Raw genomic sequence first — 17178 nt, 5'->3', positions numbered from 1 at the left:
TGAGATTTCTGGGCTGTCTGTCACGCACTGCTCTTTTAAGGTCTATCCATAGATTTTCAATTATGTTGAGGTCAGGAGACTGTGAAGGCCATGGCAAAACCTTCAGTTTACAGCTCTTGATGTAATCCACCGTGGATTTTGAGGTGTGTTTAGGATCATTATCCATTTGTAGAAGCCATCCTCTCTTTAACTTCAGCTTTTTCACAGATGGCATCAAGTTAGCGTCCAAAATTTGCTGAAATTTTATTGAATCCATTTTTCCTTCTACTCGTGAAATGTTCCCTGTGCCACTGGCTGCAATACAACCCCAAAGCATGACTGATCCACCCCCATGCTTAATAGTTGGACAGAGGTTCTTTTCATTACATTCTGACCCTTTCTTCTCCAAACGTGCCTTTGCACATTCTGGCCAAAAAGTTCTATTTTAACCTCATCGGTCCACAGAACTTGTTTCCACAATGCATCAGGCTTGTCTATATGTTCATTTGCAAACTTCAAACGCTGATTTTTGTGGTGAGGACGTAGAAGAGGTTTTCTTCTGATGACTCTTCCATGAAGACCATATTTGTTCAAGTATCTCTTTATAGTGGAATGGTGTATCACAACTCCAGTGTCTGCCAGATCTCTCTGGATGGATTGTGCAGTCAAACGTGGGTTTTGACTTGCTTTTCTCACAATCCTGTGATATTTTTCTTGGTCTTCCAGATCTTGCTTTAACTTCCACTGTTCCTGATGACTGCCATTTCTTAATTACATTCTGAACAGAGGATATTGGCATCTGCAAACGCTTTGCTATCTTCTTATAGCCTTCTCCTGCTTTGTGAGCGTCAACTATTTTCAGTTTCAGTTTTCTAGACAACTGCTTAGAAGAACCCATGGTGCTGATTGTTGGGGCAAGGTCAGATGAGTCTGGGCATTTAAAACCTTTGAGATTGACATCACCTGGTCTTTCCAGACGATGATTGAGAACAATCCATGACACTGTCAGGTCTCAGCTTTCCAAAGGGGGCGGTGCATGCTATAAACTCTGCAGGGTGCCCAAACTTTTGCAGATGCCATTTTTTATTTTCTGTTATTTTGAAAGTGTAAATGATGGAAATAAAATCTAACTTTTTTTGACATATTATAAGACTGTTTAATCTGTCATTTGATGCCTTTTGGAGATTTTTCCATCTTTTCTTGGCTTCTTTATGCACATTAATACAAATTTTTACCTGGGGTGCCCAAACTTTCGAGCCCCACTGTAAATAACAAATCCACATGAATAATATGGACAATAAAAGAAAAGATACTAAGGCAAAAATCCACATGAATGTACTAAGGCATGTATAAGCATGAGAGGCTTGCAGTGACAGGGCAGGGACTGACCCTGGGATTCAGTCTGCATGGTAAGATGCTCTATGAGTGTGTGTGTGTGTGTCATGGTGGTAATGCAAATAAGTCCAATAGTGCAAGGATAAAGTCTAGAGACCGGCATTAAATATGGACAATATAAGAGAATAATGTAGACATAGTAATATAAAAACTATATAGCAGTGGAAGGATACAGTTTTAAAAAAGACAGCATTAAATATGGACATTATAAGAGGATAAAGGTGATAATGTTGTTGCTGATTTACAGTTGAGCTGACCGGTCTACGCTCCACTACAGTTTGGTCAAATGAAATTTACTTTACTGCCAAACTGCACGAGGAATTCCACAAAAGGAAACTACAATCTTGTAAACATGGGCGGACGGGCAATCTGGCAGTTCTGGCAAACGCCACAACAAGGGCCGATGTACTCTTGGGCCGATTTAAACAGAAATATTAAGCGATTCAACACATGCGGCAACACCGGCACATCACACCAGCCTACTAAATAGAATGGGCTGGCCCACTTTTGTGTGTGTGGGGGGAGGGGCTAGATAATGAATCCTAACCAACACCATACTGTAGTTCTAGTGGCGAGCGGGAGCGGCCCCTCCCCAAGTGGATCGGCCCAGATAGTTCAGGAATCATTCCTATGTGAAAGCCACCGTTAAATGGAGACAAAAACAGTAATTAGAGAAAAGGACGTGCAGAAAAAATAAGTAAAAGAAAGATGAAAGACCATGAGGCTGGTGCAGCTAAATGTGCAAAGTTAACCAGTATTGTTAAGCAGCTGTAATTGAGGTAATTTAGCCGTGGTTAGCAGCAGCAATCCAGCTACTGACCCAGTGTGTGAAGTAGACAGCTAGTAAGCTAGCTAGTAAGCCCGTAACAGACAGCGATCATAATAAAAAACCTTTACAGACACACAATAACAAGAAATACAAAGATTAAACAGAGTTTATCCCAAAGATACAGTGCAACAGCAAGAACGCCAGGTTAGCATCGGATTAGCAGACTTCCGTTTGTCTCAGTTCTCGCCATTCTGAAAACGCAGCTCTGATGTTTCCTCGTGTCCGACTCCTCTCTCGGTCAGTCTGCCGTTTCCTCTTCCTCTGTTCCTCCGACAATGCTTTCCTAGCTTTCTGCTTCTTTTTTTGCCAGCTCAGCCATGACGATAGTGTGAAAAACTCCATCGCTACCTTGTTCTTATAGCTAGCCGGTTCCTGGATGTGTGCAGTGCCGTGAAGAAATTCGTTACATGGCGAGACCTGATATCACGCCATACTTCCTGACGCTGAGGCCAGCGGCCGAAAGTTGTGAGGGAGGTTTTTCAGGTCACAGGTGCTAGGGGAGCACGAGACGACCACCATTCAACCCGAAAAAAGTCATATAACCATTCCAATGACTCCGAAGCTGTTCAGTTAAGGTAAATTAAGCTAAAAAAAACTACATAGTTCCCCTTTAAATACTATTGGAACCCCATTAAAAGTTGGGTTTTTTTCAACATCTACCCCGGGTTTTTGTGTGTGAATAATGTGAACAACAATCTCTGAAATTGTTCCAGTATTGAGCGAGAGCGCTGTGAATGGCGACCGTGAACCAGGCTGCAATGTAACCCTACAGGACAGATGTTCACCGTCAATTTCCGCCCACTAAAAGTTCTGTTTTTTTACTGACAGACTCAGATTATTATTCTAAGTGTCTGACAACATTATGAAAGGATCCCTACAGAGATAGACCTTTTAGTTAAAGAGTAAGATCCTTTTTAACATGAAACAGCCCCGAAATCACCATCACCAAACCCACCAGACTCCATGTAAATAATCAGGACTTTTAGCGTGTGTAGAGCCAGCATATTTCCACCAGACTCCATGTAAATAATCAGGACTTTTAGCGTGTATAGAGCCAGCATATTTCCACATGTAAATGGGTGAATTAAGGGTTTATTTCAACCAAACCAGAGTGGTGATTGTTGGAACAGTGGAAAGATGAACCAAGACGACTTTTGGTAGTTTTATTTTGTTTCTGTCGACTTTGAATGAAGTGTGTTTTCATGACGATAAAAGTAGTGATTATTTACATGGAGTCTGGTGGAGTTTGGTGATGGTGATTTCAGGGCTGTTTCATGTTAAACAATAAACGATCTTACTCTTTAACAAAAAGGTCTATCTCTGTTTCAAAGGTCTATCTGTAGGTCTATATGTTGTCAGACATATAGACCTATATAGATAATAATATGAGCCTGTCAGTGGCAAAAACAGAACTTTTAGTTGACGAAATTGCCCAAAAACTTGCATTGCAGCTTGTCATCCATCAGTCACTTAGACACATAAACATAAGAAAATAGGGTCCAGGTTGCAAAAAAAAAACAAAGTTACCCTTTAAGTCACTGTTGTGACGAAAAGAGAGCTGAGCCAGAAGGCAAAGCTCTCGATCTACCGGTCAGTTTTTGTTCCTACCCTCACCTATGGTCATGAAGGCTGGGTCGTGACCGAAAGAACGAGATCCAGGGTACAAGCGGCCGAAATGGGTTTCCTCAGGAGGGTAGCTGGCGTCTCCCTTAGAGATAGGGTGAGAAGCTCAGTTATCCGTGAGGAGCTCGGAGTAGAGCCGCTGCTCCTTCGCGTCGAAAGGAGCCAGTTGAGGTGGTTCGGGCATCTGGTAAGGATGCCCCCTGGGCGCCTCCCTAGGGAGGTGTTCCAGGCACGTCCAGCTGGGAGGAGGCCTCGGGGGAGACCCAGGACTAGGTGGAGGGACGTCCAGCTGGGAGGAGGCCTCGGGAAGACCCAGGACTAGGTGGAGGGACGTCCCAGCTGGGAGGGAGGCCTTGGGGAGACCCAGGACTAGGTGGAGGGGACGTCCAGCTGGGAGGAGGTCTCGGGAAGACCATGGACTAGGTGGAGGGATGTCCAGCTGGGAGGAGGCCCGGGAAGACCCAGGACTAGGTGGAGGGATTATATCTCTAACCTGGCCTGGGAACGCCTCGGGATCCCCCAGTATGGGTTGGTTAATGTGGCTCGGGAAAGGGAAGTTTGGGGTCCCCTGCTGGAGCTGCTGCCCCTGCGACCCGACCCCGGATAAGTGGATGAAGATGGATGGATGGATGGACCCTTTAAGTAAGTTTCAAAGACATCTAACTCATCAGCGTTTTTCTAAATGTACCTCGGACACTTCTTAAGATTCAGGGAGACCGTGCTTTCCAATCGGCAGCTCTTAAGCTTTAGAATAGTCTCCCAATAAGGTTAACCCCCCTGTTGTCCTTGGGTCAAATGTGACCCATTTTCAATGTCCAAAATTGTCCAAAAAAGTAACGTGGATGATTCACTACAACGGTCTACAAATTAAATAAATAATCAGTTCACTACTTTCATTGAATTTGGGTGTTTTAGTCAGTTTTATAGCATTTGAAGAAAAAACAATTGATAAAAGAACTTTGAAATAAGAGACAAATGTTAAAAAAAAGTGACAAAAATGTCAGAAAAAAGTAACACAAATGTTAAAAAAGTGACAAAACAGTAACAAAAATGTCAAAAAAGTGTCAAAAAAGTAACAAAAAAGTAAAAAAGTGACAAAACACAAATGTTAAAAAAGTAACATAAATGTTAAAAAAAAGTGACAAAACAGTAACAAAAATGTTAGTGACAAAAAAGTCAAAAAAGTGACAAAAAAGTAAGAAAAAAGTCAAGAAAGTAACAAAGAACTGACAGAAATGTCAAAAAAACTAACCAAAAATTGACAAAATTTACAGAAATGTCGAAAAAAAGTAAAAAGTAATTAAAAAATCTTTAAAAATTTGGGAAAAAAACTCTCAAAAACTTCAAAAAGGCTCAGAAAAAGTCGACAAATTTAAAAAAAAAGCTAACTAAAAATTGACAAAATAGTAACAAAAATGTCAAAAAAAAGTGACAAATAGTAACAAAAAAGTTACAAAAATGACAAAACAGTAACAAAAATGTCAGAAAAAAGTAACAAAAAAGTCAAAAAAGTGACAAAACAGTAACACAAATGTTAAAAAAGTGACAAAACAGTAACAAAAAAGTCAAAAAAGTGACAAAGAACTGACAGAAATGTCAAAAAACTAACCAAAAATTTACAAAATGTAACAAAAAAGTCTAAAAAGTGACAAAAAAGTAACAAAAATGTCACAAAAATGACAAAACAGTAACAAAAATGTTAAAAAAGTGACAAAAAAGTCAAAAAAAGTGACAAAACAGTAACACAAATGTCAAAAAAGTGACAAAGAACTGACAGAAATGTCAAAAAAACTAACCAAAAATTGACAAAACCATGACAAAAATGTCAAAAAAGTGACAAAAAGTTGACAAAATTTACAGAAATGTCGAAAAAAAGTGACAGTTTTTTAAAAAAGCTTTAAAAAATTTGGGAAAAAAACTCTCAAAAACTTCAAAAAGGCTCAGAAAAAGTCGACAAATGTAAAAAAAAAAGTGACAAAAATGTAAGAAAAAAGTAACACAAATGTTAAAAAAGTGACAAAACAGTAACAAAAATGTCAAAAAAGTGACAAAAAAGTCAAAAAAAGTGACAAAGAACTGACAGAAATGTCAAAAAAACTAACCAAAAATTTACAAAATTTACAGAAATGTCGAAAAAAGTGACAAAAATTGACGAAATTTGCAGAAATGTCGAAAAAAGTGAGAAATGTTTTTTAAAAAAGCTGTAAAAATTTGGGAAAAAACTCTGAAAAAGGCTCAGAAAAAGTCGACAAATGTAAAAAAATGTGACAAAAATGTAAGAAAAAAGTAACACAAATGTTAAAAAAGTGAGAAACAGTAACAAAAAAGTCAAAAAAGTGACAAAACAGTAACAAAAAAGTCAAAAAAGTGACAAACAGTAACAAAAAAGTCAAAAAAGTGACAAAACAGTTACAAAAAAGTCAAAAAAGTGACAAACGGTAACAAAAAAAGTAAAATAAGTGACAAACGTTAACAAAAATGTCAAAAAACTAACAAAAAGTGACAGAAATGTCAAAAAACTAACCAAAAATTGACAAAAAAGTGACAAAAACTTCAAAAAGGCTCAGAAAAAGTCGACAAATATTGAAAAAGTGACAAAAACAACGGGGAAAGCCACAAACGTGTCTAAAAAGACAACCAGAACGTTGATAAAGGCAGACAGGAAGACATGACGGGGGCTAAGGTCGTTGAACCCTGTGGACTCGTCTGTTCAGCCATTCAGTTATCAGCGTGTGCTTTAAACTTGTCTTATATCTGCTCTCCTTGCATTTCTTTATCTGGAGTTTTATCTTTTGTTTATTTATTTGACTATATCAGATTTCATTTCTTTGACTGTGAAGCACTTTGTGACCGGTGTCTCTGAACAGTGCTATAAAAATAAACTTGGCTTGCTTGCTTTGTCTGGACTGCCATACTCGCCCGTCAAGATCCCCCTGTAATCCCCCAAAGCTCCTGCAACAGTTTACAAAGATTCCTTTCCTTCCTTTCTCAGATCCCTGGGTGTCTGAGACTCAGCTCGCATAGGGACAGTTTCTCAGTGCGCCTGCAACGTTTTTAACGAACCCTAAAATGTCCTGAAGAACCCAGAGAGTCCCTTTAGAAAACTGTAGGAAAACCCCAGGGACGCCAATGTTGCGTCACGTCATACGGGATGGGCGTGTGATTACAGAGTTGCTTGTTTGAGGATTAAAATACCATGTCAATATTTGGGTTTAAAGGCCATGAACACCCATACAGGTGTTTCCACTTAAAGCCTAACTCTCGCCAAAATGCAACCTAGGGTCTTTTTGTGAATGTACCCGAGTCAAACTTTCGTTTAAAAGCATATTTAGGACGGAAGCGCCACTTTTAAGATTTACCGTATTCTGGTTTTTTCGGAGTGCTAGCGGCACTTTGATGCTAGCCTCCAAATAGCTATTTTTTAACCACTAAGAAGGCTCGACACAACATGAGACTTTGCTCCACGTATCACCAGGAGCTCTACACCTTAACCACAGCGTTGACATTGTTTGTGTTCACAGAGTTTACTAAAAAGAGAGGTTTTGAACAGCTCACCGTAGGTCGTAGCCATTTTATCAGTCAAAAACAATCGATTTCCTAATGCAACGTAACAGGGAGGAGAGTAAAGATGGAAAGCTCCTAAAGCTTAGTTCCAGATAAATGCACGGATTATTTCTTGTTTTGTCGTTATTGAAAAACAATATTGACCTCGTAGTTGAAAAAGGAGCCTCATATGGAGTCCGTTCATTCACATTCGGAGATCGACTCGTTTTGACTGCCGAGGAGGTAGCGGCCGGAAACAACAAGAGCTACGGTGTAACACTGGGGGCTCATCCCAAACATAGGGGGTCCGTCCAGCCAACTGTCAAGCCATTTGATAATAAAAGGCATGGAAATCTGTACATAATTTGGGGAAAACATAATAGTCTCATCCTGTTTTGTATCTAACTGTTCTCCAACTGTCTTCATCGTTCTGAAACCAGAACACAACAAACGTGAAGGGCTGACTCATTTTCACTTCTGCCAACTAAAAAGAGGCAGTCCAGCTTTTTAAGTTACACAACATGTAGGGTAGACAGCATTAATAATCGTGAAACCTATTTTTAGTGGAGTTCACAGAATGAATGTTGATATTTCCCCAGTAATGGAGCTGTTGCTCCATTGATTTGCCGGTCCAGTCACAGAGAGACTGAGGGGAAATGACACAAAGTTGAAGTTATTTTAAAAACCCTAAAATATTCTGGGCTTTTGAGAAAACATTCAGGGCTGGAGTCCCAGAAGCAACCCTCTCGCTCCTCTGACCGTTTCCCAGTTGTAATTATGTCTTGGATGATCGCATTCACAAGTCAGAATTGTGATTACTATTACAATATGAAGAGCGGAAACCATTGAATCCGTTTCATCCACCCTCTAAAAACAAATATAAGCCCTCGTTTCATCTCAAGGATACTTAGAAGCACATCCATGACAATTGGTGGTAGTGTGAGGTAATCATGTACTTATAACAGTAATGAAGTTGTAAAATGCCTCAAAACAAAACTAACAGAAGAGCCCCTGAAGTCCCAAATATATATTTTATATCTTTGTTGCACATGATAAAAACTTGTGTGTACAAATCTTAGTTCTTTGAAATGGGTCATTTTTGCAGAGGGAGTACTTTTACTTTCGCTTCTTTAAGTAAATTGGTACACACCTGGTAATACTTATGTACTTTTTGTCAAGTAGAATGTCAGATGCAGGACTTTTAACTCTCTCTCCATCTGCATGCGTTAAATGCATGTTACTAACTTAGCTTCTTCCTCTGAGTCCTTGTGCTTTCTCACCTCGCAGATTTCCTGTGGATTGTGGTGGCACCTTATTGTGGCATGATCCAGGTGCCACCACAATCCGAGGTAATCTCTCTCTCTCTCTCCCAACCGGTCGAGGCAGACGCTTCCCACCCAGAGCCTGGTTCTGTTCGAGGTTTCTGTCTGTTAAATGGAGGTTTTTCCTCGCCGCTGTGTGCAAATGCTCTTGTGGGAATTGCTGGCTCTCTGTAAATTAAAGAGTGTGGTCTAGACCTACTCCATCTGTAAAGTGTCCTGAAATAACTGTGTTACAAATGTTATGGATTTGGCGTTATATTGTCAATGCACAGTATTATAATCCTCACACAGCTCCAACTCTAAACCTCCATCCCATAGGATGAGAACGCAGCATTACAATCCTTGCAACACTCAGAACCCCTTAAGAATCAAGAACTGCTAAAGTCCCATCTAGTTCCCCAAAATACGACCCTCAGAGTACCACCAAGAATGCTTATAACCCACTCAAATATCCCTGGAACTCCTTAAAGGACCCCTAACCACCATCAACGCCCCATCATGAGCCGGGCAGCTGTGGCTCAGGAGCATAGTGAAATGTAACTAAGTAGATTTACTCAAGTAGTGTACTAGAGAACAAACTTGAGGTACTTGTGCTTTACTTGAGTATTTACTTTTTGACAGTGTGGTATAAGTACTTTTACTGAAGTATAGGATCGGAATACTTCTTCCAGCACTGGTCAGGATCGTGTACCAATTGGAAGAACCCTTGTCTGGCAGTCTACATTTCGAGGTGTGCTTAGTCAAGATACTGAACCCCAAATTGCTCCCAATGTGCCATCAGTGTATAAATGTTTATCTGATCAGCAGGTGGCACCTTGTATGGCAGCCTTCGCCACCAGCGTATTAATGAATGTCTGTGAATGGTTCCTGTTGTGTTTGCAGCACTTTGAGTGGTAGTTAATTCAATCAAATTGTATGTATAGGGTCCTATCTTACACCCGGCGCAGCGCAAAGCCCGACGAAAAACCCGACACAAGTGTCTTTGCTGGTTTAAGACCGACGCAGTTGTCAATTTCCCGTCCAGCGCCCGTGTCGTTTAAATAGCAAATGCACCTGCACCCATCTTTGCGCCCATGGGCGTGCTGGTCTTACAGGGAGGTGTGTTCAGGTGCATTCTGGGCGTGCTGGTCTTACAGGGAGGTGTGTTCAGGTGCATTCTGGGCGTGCTGGTCTTACAGGGAGGTGTGTTCAGGTGCATTCTGGGCATATTGTTATCTTGAGGCAGTGGGAAGTGATGGCACCATTGACCAACAAAAACTGGTCTAAAGTCAATAAGGCAGCATTTCATTGTTATTTTAACAGAGCATTAGTAAAATGCTCCTAGGCTCGTGCACAGCGCGTGCACACTATGCTTGTTACACACACAGGGACGCACAGCAGCACACACACATGCAGAAGATTACAAATACAAATATTACGGTGCAAATCCTCCATCATAACAGCAATGCTCCAAGGTCCAAACGCGCCTGGCTTTTAAAGGGAATGGGAGATGATCTCTGATTGGTTGATTGCATGTTACGCCCAAAACACACCTCTGATTAATGAAGACACTAAGTACAACCCTTTTGAACCATGCGCCCGGCGCACGGACCTTTATTTCCGCCGTCAAACTAGCAAAAGTGGATTTGGACACGCCCTAAACACACCTGAGCCAGGCGCTTCACGCAGTGCGATTATATCGTTAAAATAGGACCTATAGTGTCAAATCATCAACTCAAGACACTTTGCAGATAGAGCAGGCCTAGACCACACGTTACAATTTGCAGAGACCCAACAATTTACCCCCCAAGAGCAAACATTTGGTGCTACAGTGGCGATGAAAAACTTCCTTTTAACAGGCAGACCCCTACTCTTGGTGGGCGACCGTTTAAGAGGGAGAGACAGAGAGATACAGAAATATGACTCAATATGTCTAGTTAAGACTAAAAAACGCACTAGATAAAATGAGTCCATTTCCCTTTTAGCCCTCAACTCCCACAAAGCAACTCACACCTACAACCTAGAGGCTTAAAAACCCCTGAAAAAACCCCAATCCCATCAATAATTAGGATTATTTCTAAAGAATTCAAATCATTTTTCGGAGCCCTCCCGCCGGATCCCTAGTACATCCTTTTCGGACCCCTGGGTGGCCCTCGGACCCCACTTTTAGAGCCCTGAGGTGGTGAAACCTAAAGTCCTGTGGCCTGTCAGCTCTGCGTCTTGCCTCGCTCTGCTGTCACTCTGTAAAACTCGCAGGGCTCAGGGTTTATTTTTGGACTGCCGTGGTGTCTGTTCCTTCCATTTGTGCTGGAAGGGGGGGGGTCGAGTTGGGCTCAACATGAACCTGCCGCTCTGACACTCCGGGCTGGGACAAGCAGGCAGCAGCCGGCCGGCCGCTCCCCGAGCAGCAGTCGCACAGGTAAACACGCCATAATGACACCATTTATTCTCCAGATGGAGCGCAGGGAAGCTGTTAGCAGTGGCCGACCTCTGCAGGTGGACATCTGACGTGTGTTTGGCGGAGCTCAGGGTGTTTTTGCACCAGCAGGGCTGAGCTAAGTGTTAGCCTGGCACTCTTTCTACTCCCAACACACTCGGCCCTGTCATTTATCTATCTGCACCCAGGCATGACTGAATGATGAGCACTTTTGGCTTTGAGTTGTGATCGTCCGGCTGTGTAATTACGGGGGAATAAAGTTTGATGTTGAACTTGAATCAATGTTCTCTCCTGTTCTGTCAAAGGGGAACCCGCCTGGAGCGCTTTGAACATCAGCAACACATTTTTACCTGGTATGTTCCTTTGTTTTTCCATATGCTTGCTGTGTTTGTGTGTGTGTGCGTGTGTGAAGCCTCATAACTTCCCTGAATGACTTTTTTGTGGTGGATTCATTTACTTAAGGAGGCCATTGTGGGCCAGCTTGGTTTTTTATTACACGGCTATTATTACCCTTTCCTCTTTTGCACTTGCATCCTGAAGAAGGGCTCTCCGAATACCGAACCTACCAGAGCCTTAAAAGGAGGAGTGGGCTCTCGTGTGTCAGGCAGGCGGGCAGCAGGTTCAGGGAGGCCGACAGGCGGGATGGGGGAAGGGGGGTTGGGGGGGGAGGGTTTGGGGGGTTAAACACAGCCAGCTCTGGCCTACATTTCACTGAGGTGACACACACAATAATCTGAGGATATTAAACACAGACTGCATGGTCAGTTCTTAGCAGACCCAAACTGAATCTGCAGATATATTTTTTTTTTCTTTAACAGTTCCACCCAATTTCGCCACCCTTTTATGTTAAATTCTTGTCCTCGCGTGTGATTGGGCATTCTCAGTGACAACATATTTCTGACGCCCTATCCGGTGTCTCCGGGCTGTGATGTCACGAGGTCAGATGCTCTGCATTCACTTTCACCCTTCAGCAGATATTTATACACATGTACATGTGCGTGTATTTCTGTGGGAAGAGACATGAGAGGATCCTGACAAAGCTGAACTCCAGCCGCGAAAATAAAACCGTAAACTGTAACTGTTCCTCTCGGCTCAGAGTGCAGATCTCTGATAATTAATAGGGAGGCACCGATCCGACTTGTTCAATCCCAATATTGATACCTGGGCTTTTGGTATCGGCCGATCGTACCGATCTGATACCGGTGTTTGATTAATAGGCTGAATGGCTCACTGTGGGGAAGGGACTGGAGTCATTATTTATGTGTACGGCAAAGTCCGGCTTGACTTAACCCTCATGTTGTCCTCGGGTCAAGTTTGACCCGTTTTTAAAGTTTCTATATCAGAAATTTGGGTTTCTTTCAACCGAATTGCTCCGAAATAACGTGGATGGTTCCATACAACGCTCTCCACGAGTGAAATTAAGGAGCAGATCTCTACTTTCATTGAATTGTGGGTGTTGTATTCAGTTTCATAGCATTATCTTGACTAAACTTTGACATATCTGTGATAATCTGTTACCTTCACTCCTCTGATCTTAACCATTAGTCCAAATCATTAATTTCTACAAAAGAATTAGGTATAATTTCATATAAATGAGGTTTATTGACCATTAATTCAGAAAAAAAATAAGTGTAAAACTAGTGTAAATAAGTCTGGTGGTGAAGATACTGGTGGTAATGGGAAAAAAAAAAAAATACTGCCAAAAACGTTGAAATAAGCAAGCAAAACGTGAAAAAAAAGCATCAAAACGGTAAAAAGAAACGTGTTCATTTTGACCCGGGAGGACAACACAGATACAAATGAACTGAACTGTTATTTATTAAAATAAACACAGGACTTTTACCCAGGAGAGCGGGGTTTGAGTCCCATTTGAAAAGAAAACACGGTAACACTTGACTTGAAGGTATCTATATAAGAGTGACACGACGCCGTCGCGAACACATGCCGCCGTCGCGAACACATGCCGCCGTTGCGAACACACGCCGCCGTTGCGAACACATGAACCCTAACCCTAATGCTGCGTTCATAGACATCGGAAAAACATTTTTCCGAGTGAAAACGTCATCATTCACGTCCCTTCCTGTGGGAATCGGAGGAGGGAAACTGGGGCTGGATTTTGCTAACCGAGTTGTGACGCGTTGTTGACAACTGACGTTTGATGGAGGCGACTTTGGTTCACTGAACATATTTCAATGACAAACTGTTTATTGTGGACAAACGCCTCTGCCAAGAAACATACACAGACATAACATGTTTCAAATTAGTCATAAATAGGCCCATGTATAAAAAAAACAACACCTTATCCGTGTCCTTTCCCGTCGGTTGTCCTGCATTAACACAAACAGCTGTCCATGTGCTGTTTGTATGCTCGCATAAGACAACAGCAGCAAATCTTTTGTTATTGTGGCCTCCATGTTTTCACACACCTGATGCTCTCGGCTACAGTCAACCGTTGGTGGCAGTCATGCAGCAAGTTGTTATGTCAAACGGCAACAGAAGAACACGCATCCCGACCATGTGAACGCTGCCAGGCGGAAAAACAACGTAATCACGGGGGCGGTCCCTGTTATTCCCAGGTGGCATGAACGCAGCATAACCCTAACTTGTCATGACAAAAACCCAATGGCACTTAATGACAGAAGCGTTACGTCATAAACATTTATGACTTGTTTATGACACGTTCACGACAGTGTCATGTCACTCTCATGTAGATACCTTCACGTAAGTGTAACCGAAAAACAATGAGCGTAACCAGAAGTGAAGTAACGTCTGACTTTAACCCAAACCACCATCTTTTTTTCATAGTAGCTTAAGTGCCTAAACCGAAACCAAACCGCGGCCGTTTCACAGCGTTGACGTGTTCAAAAACCGCAACAGATGTTCTCTTAGAATCCATCACTTCAGTCATTCATCATTATAGTATAATTATTTTAGGAATTATGCATGACATATTTTTAAATTAGCATTTTGCAAAAAATCACTTACCCCCTGCAGTACTCCAAAGTACCCCTAGGGGTACGCATAACCCCCCTTTGAGAAACACTGTATTAGGGGTAGGACCAAACGACATATATCGTCATCTAGCAAACAGAAAAATGCCAAAATGCTGCTGTGTGGTAATATTCACAACCAACACGGTAAATAACCAAGAACTTACGTTTTTATAAGCTGTGACAAAGACAAAGGTGAATACAGACGTGAGGAATCAGAGACGTAATGTAATGTTTGTAGCAAGCATTGTTACCAAGTCAAATATCAAAATGTCACTTTTAGGCTATCTGTATGTTTGTAAGTTAACCCTTGTGTTGTCTTCCTGTCCACCATGAAAAAAAACCTTTTGTGTTTAAGTTGCTTTTTCAAGGTTTTTTTTTTTTTTTTCAACATTTTGGGCACTTTTCAACATTTTTATGAGTTTTTCAATGTTTTGGGCACTTTTTTTTTTAAGTTTTTGGTGCTTTTTTTTTTAAGTGTGTAGGTCTTCTTTCAGTGTTTGACAGTTTTCATTGTTTTTGTTGATTTTCCTGTCTTTTTTTTTTTACATTTTCAGCGCTTATTTCGACATCCCATATTTTCTGTTATAAAAAACCCGGACACATTGGGTTAAGCAACACACGTAACGTTGGACATAACGTTAGCTTAGTGTCTGCCCATTCTCTCTGCTGATTCCTCACGTCTGTACCCACTTCTGTCTTCATAGTATTTATAGGATGTGGTCTAGACCTACTCTATCTGTAAAGTGTCTTGAGAACTTGTTATGATTTCATACTATATGTAACATTTAATTGAATAAAAATCAGAGAGCACCACCTGCGTCTATGGTGCAGCTACTCTGTATTTAACTGCAGACTCCCAGTGTTTGCATTTAAGCAGCTACTGGCTAACGAGGGGCTAACATGATCTGCTGCAAAGTGTAATGTTAACTAGCGTCACATGCAGCGATGCTTCTGTTGCCTTTGAGGCACGGAAGGGAGGGGGAGGGGACAGGATGAGGAGGAGGGAGGGGCGAGCTAGCCTCAGTTTTGTTTGACAATACTTTGAACGTCAACAAGAAGTGACGTCAACCAACATCGCTTAGAGCACCTTTAAGTGGCACCGAAATCCACGTTACTTTTCAGCCCGGTAGATACATGTTGGCACCGTGTTTCGGTACCCAACCCAGAGCACCTCCGCTCGGTTGGCTCTGATCCAAAAGCGACACCGAGGTCGGTTACGGGAGTTGAGGAGCTGCTGTGTGGGTCTCGCCGAGGCTGCGTGGAGGGGTCGGGGCTGGAGCCAGACACTCGGCAGAACTAACTGATGGCTGTAGTTCGCTGGAGACCATTGACAGCAGTGAGACGTTTCTCACTATTTGCATGAGACTCAAGAGCCAGTACACCCAACGTCACAGTTTAATTGCTTTCTCGCTCGAATCAGTTGCAGTATAGGCTTCAAATACATTGTAAGCACCTGGCTTTTTTGCCATTAATTCAGTTTTTCAAGCAAAGTCTTGCTAAACTTGCACTTTCAACATACCTAAAAAATAAAATCTGTTTTATGTCTGTGGTACAATCCGAAAGAGACTCGCATCAATAACACTAAAGTGGATTGGCTGCAATTTAAGTTGCAGGTTAGTCTCATTTGTAGTCATAATACAGTGAATTATAGTCAGAGTAGCGAACGAAAGAACTACAACGCTCCAGAATAAAAAACACTTTCACGCTGTCGGAGCATCAGAAGTAGCATTACATGGACGTAGGAAAATTAAGACCCGTTTCAAATTATTTAAGACCTAGACAATACTTCTTTGGATTTTGGGCGCCTGGTTAGCGCACCTGGTAGAGTGCACGCCCATATATATAGAGGATCACTTAATGACGCAGCAGCCGCGGGTTCGACTCCTGACGATCTGTGGCCCTTTGCTGCATGTCATCCCCCTCTCCCTTTCAAGTCTTCAGCTGTCCTGTCATAATAAAGGCCTAAAAAAACCCATTTTATTTTCCTCTTTTAAATCAATCTTTTTTGATTGAACACTTGTAAAGAAAGAACACTATACGGGTTCTTTATCCTGTTGGTAGTGAATATAACCACACAGCAGCTGTAAGGCATTTCTCTGTTTGCTAGCAGACGAAATGGACGAGGAGGAAAAGTCAACGGAGAGCGTGGAGTTCTTTTCCCCTCCGGTGGGGGCGGGACTTAAATGCGCTTCTGTGTCTCCATCTGCATCACAGCACTCTGATTTATTGTTTTCAGGAAAGCGATGCGGCCTGTAAAAAGCCTGGAGTCCTAAAAAAGGGAAGCAGGCGATTGGCCAGACTCCACCCTGCCTTCAAACTAAAATTAGGCAGAGTAAAAGCTTCCAGGGTCAGCTGTGAGCTGGTAACATCATCCAGGGGCCCGTTTCAGGAAGAAGGTTGAGCAAACTCATGAGTCTAACCCTGAACTCTGAGTTGATTTACCCTGAGATGGGAAACTGAGTTTTCCGTTCCAGAACAGCTGATTTGAGTTGGTTCAATCAACTCTACCTGGAGGATGCCGCACCGCACTTGGGTCGGGCTTCTGTATCTTTTGGGGCCAGGGCTAGTAGAGGTTACCAGAGAGCGTATACACTATCAACCCCGCTGCCACGGCACCCACGCAGCATCACTGTCAGCCATCGGACGAAATCACCGGGAATGCGTCGACTCCGGGACGGAGGTCTCCGGTTGGGGCAGTGGTGCAGACTAGGTTGGTCGTGATAGGCGGCATCCGCTGCTCCCCACTGCCCCAAATCAGTCTTGACGAGAGAGGTCAAAAAGGCGCACAGGAAACAAACCTTGACAAAATGATATATGATCCCGCCAAATCACAGACACGCCGATCCGCACGGGACTAATATCACCACAGGACCTCGGTGTTCGGTGGAGGAATATTTACTTAAATTACAGACATGGCCGATTCGCACGGGATTAAGATCACAGACAACCTCCGCAATTATTACAAATAACTAGAGGTCACCAGGTAGTTGTAATCCCGTACGAATAGGGCTTAAAATAAAACGTTAGCAGGTTAACTAGCAGATAAATAGATTGTATAGCCCGTTTTTGTTTTTATGT

The sequence above is a fragment of the Sander vitreus genome, chromosome 8 (genome assembly GCF_031162955.1).
Source record: "Sander vitreus isolate 19-12246 chromosome 8, sanVit1, whole genome shotgun sequence".
NCBI lineage: Eukaryota > Metazoa > Chordata > Actinopteri > Perciformes > Percidae > Sander > Sander vitreus.
Note: the sequence above shows the minus strand (reverse complement) of the source record.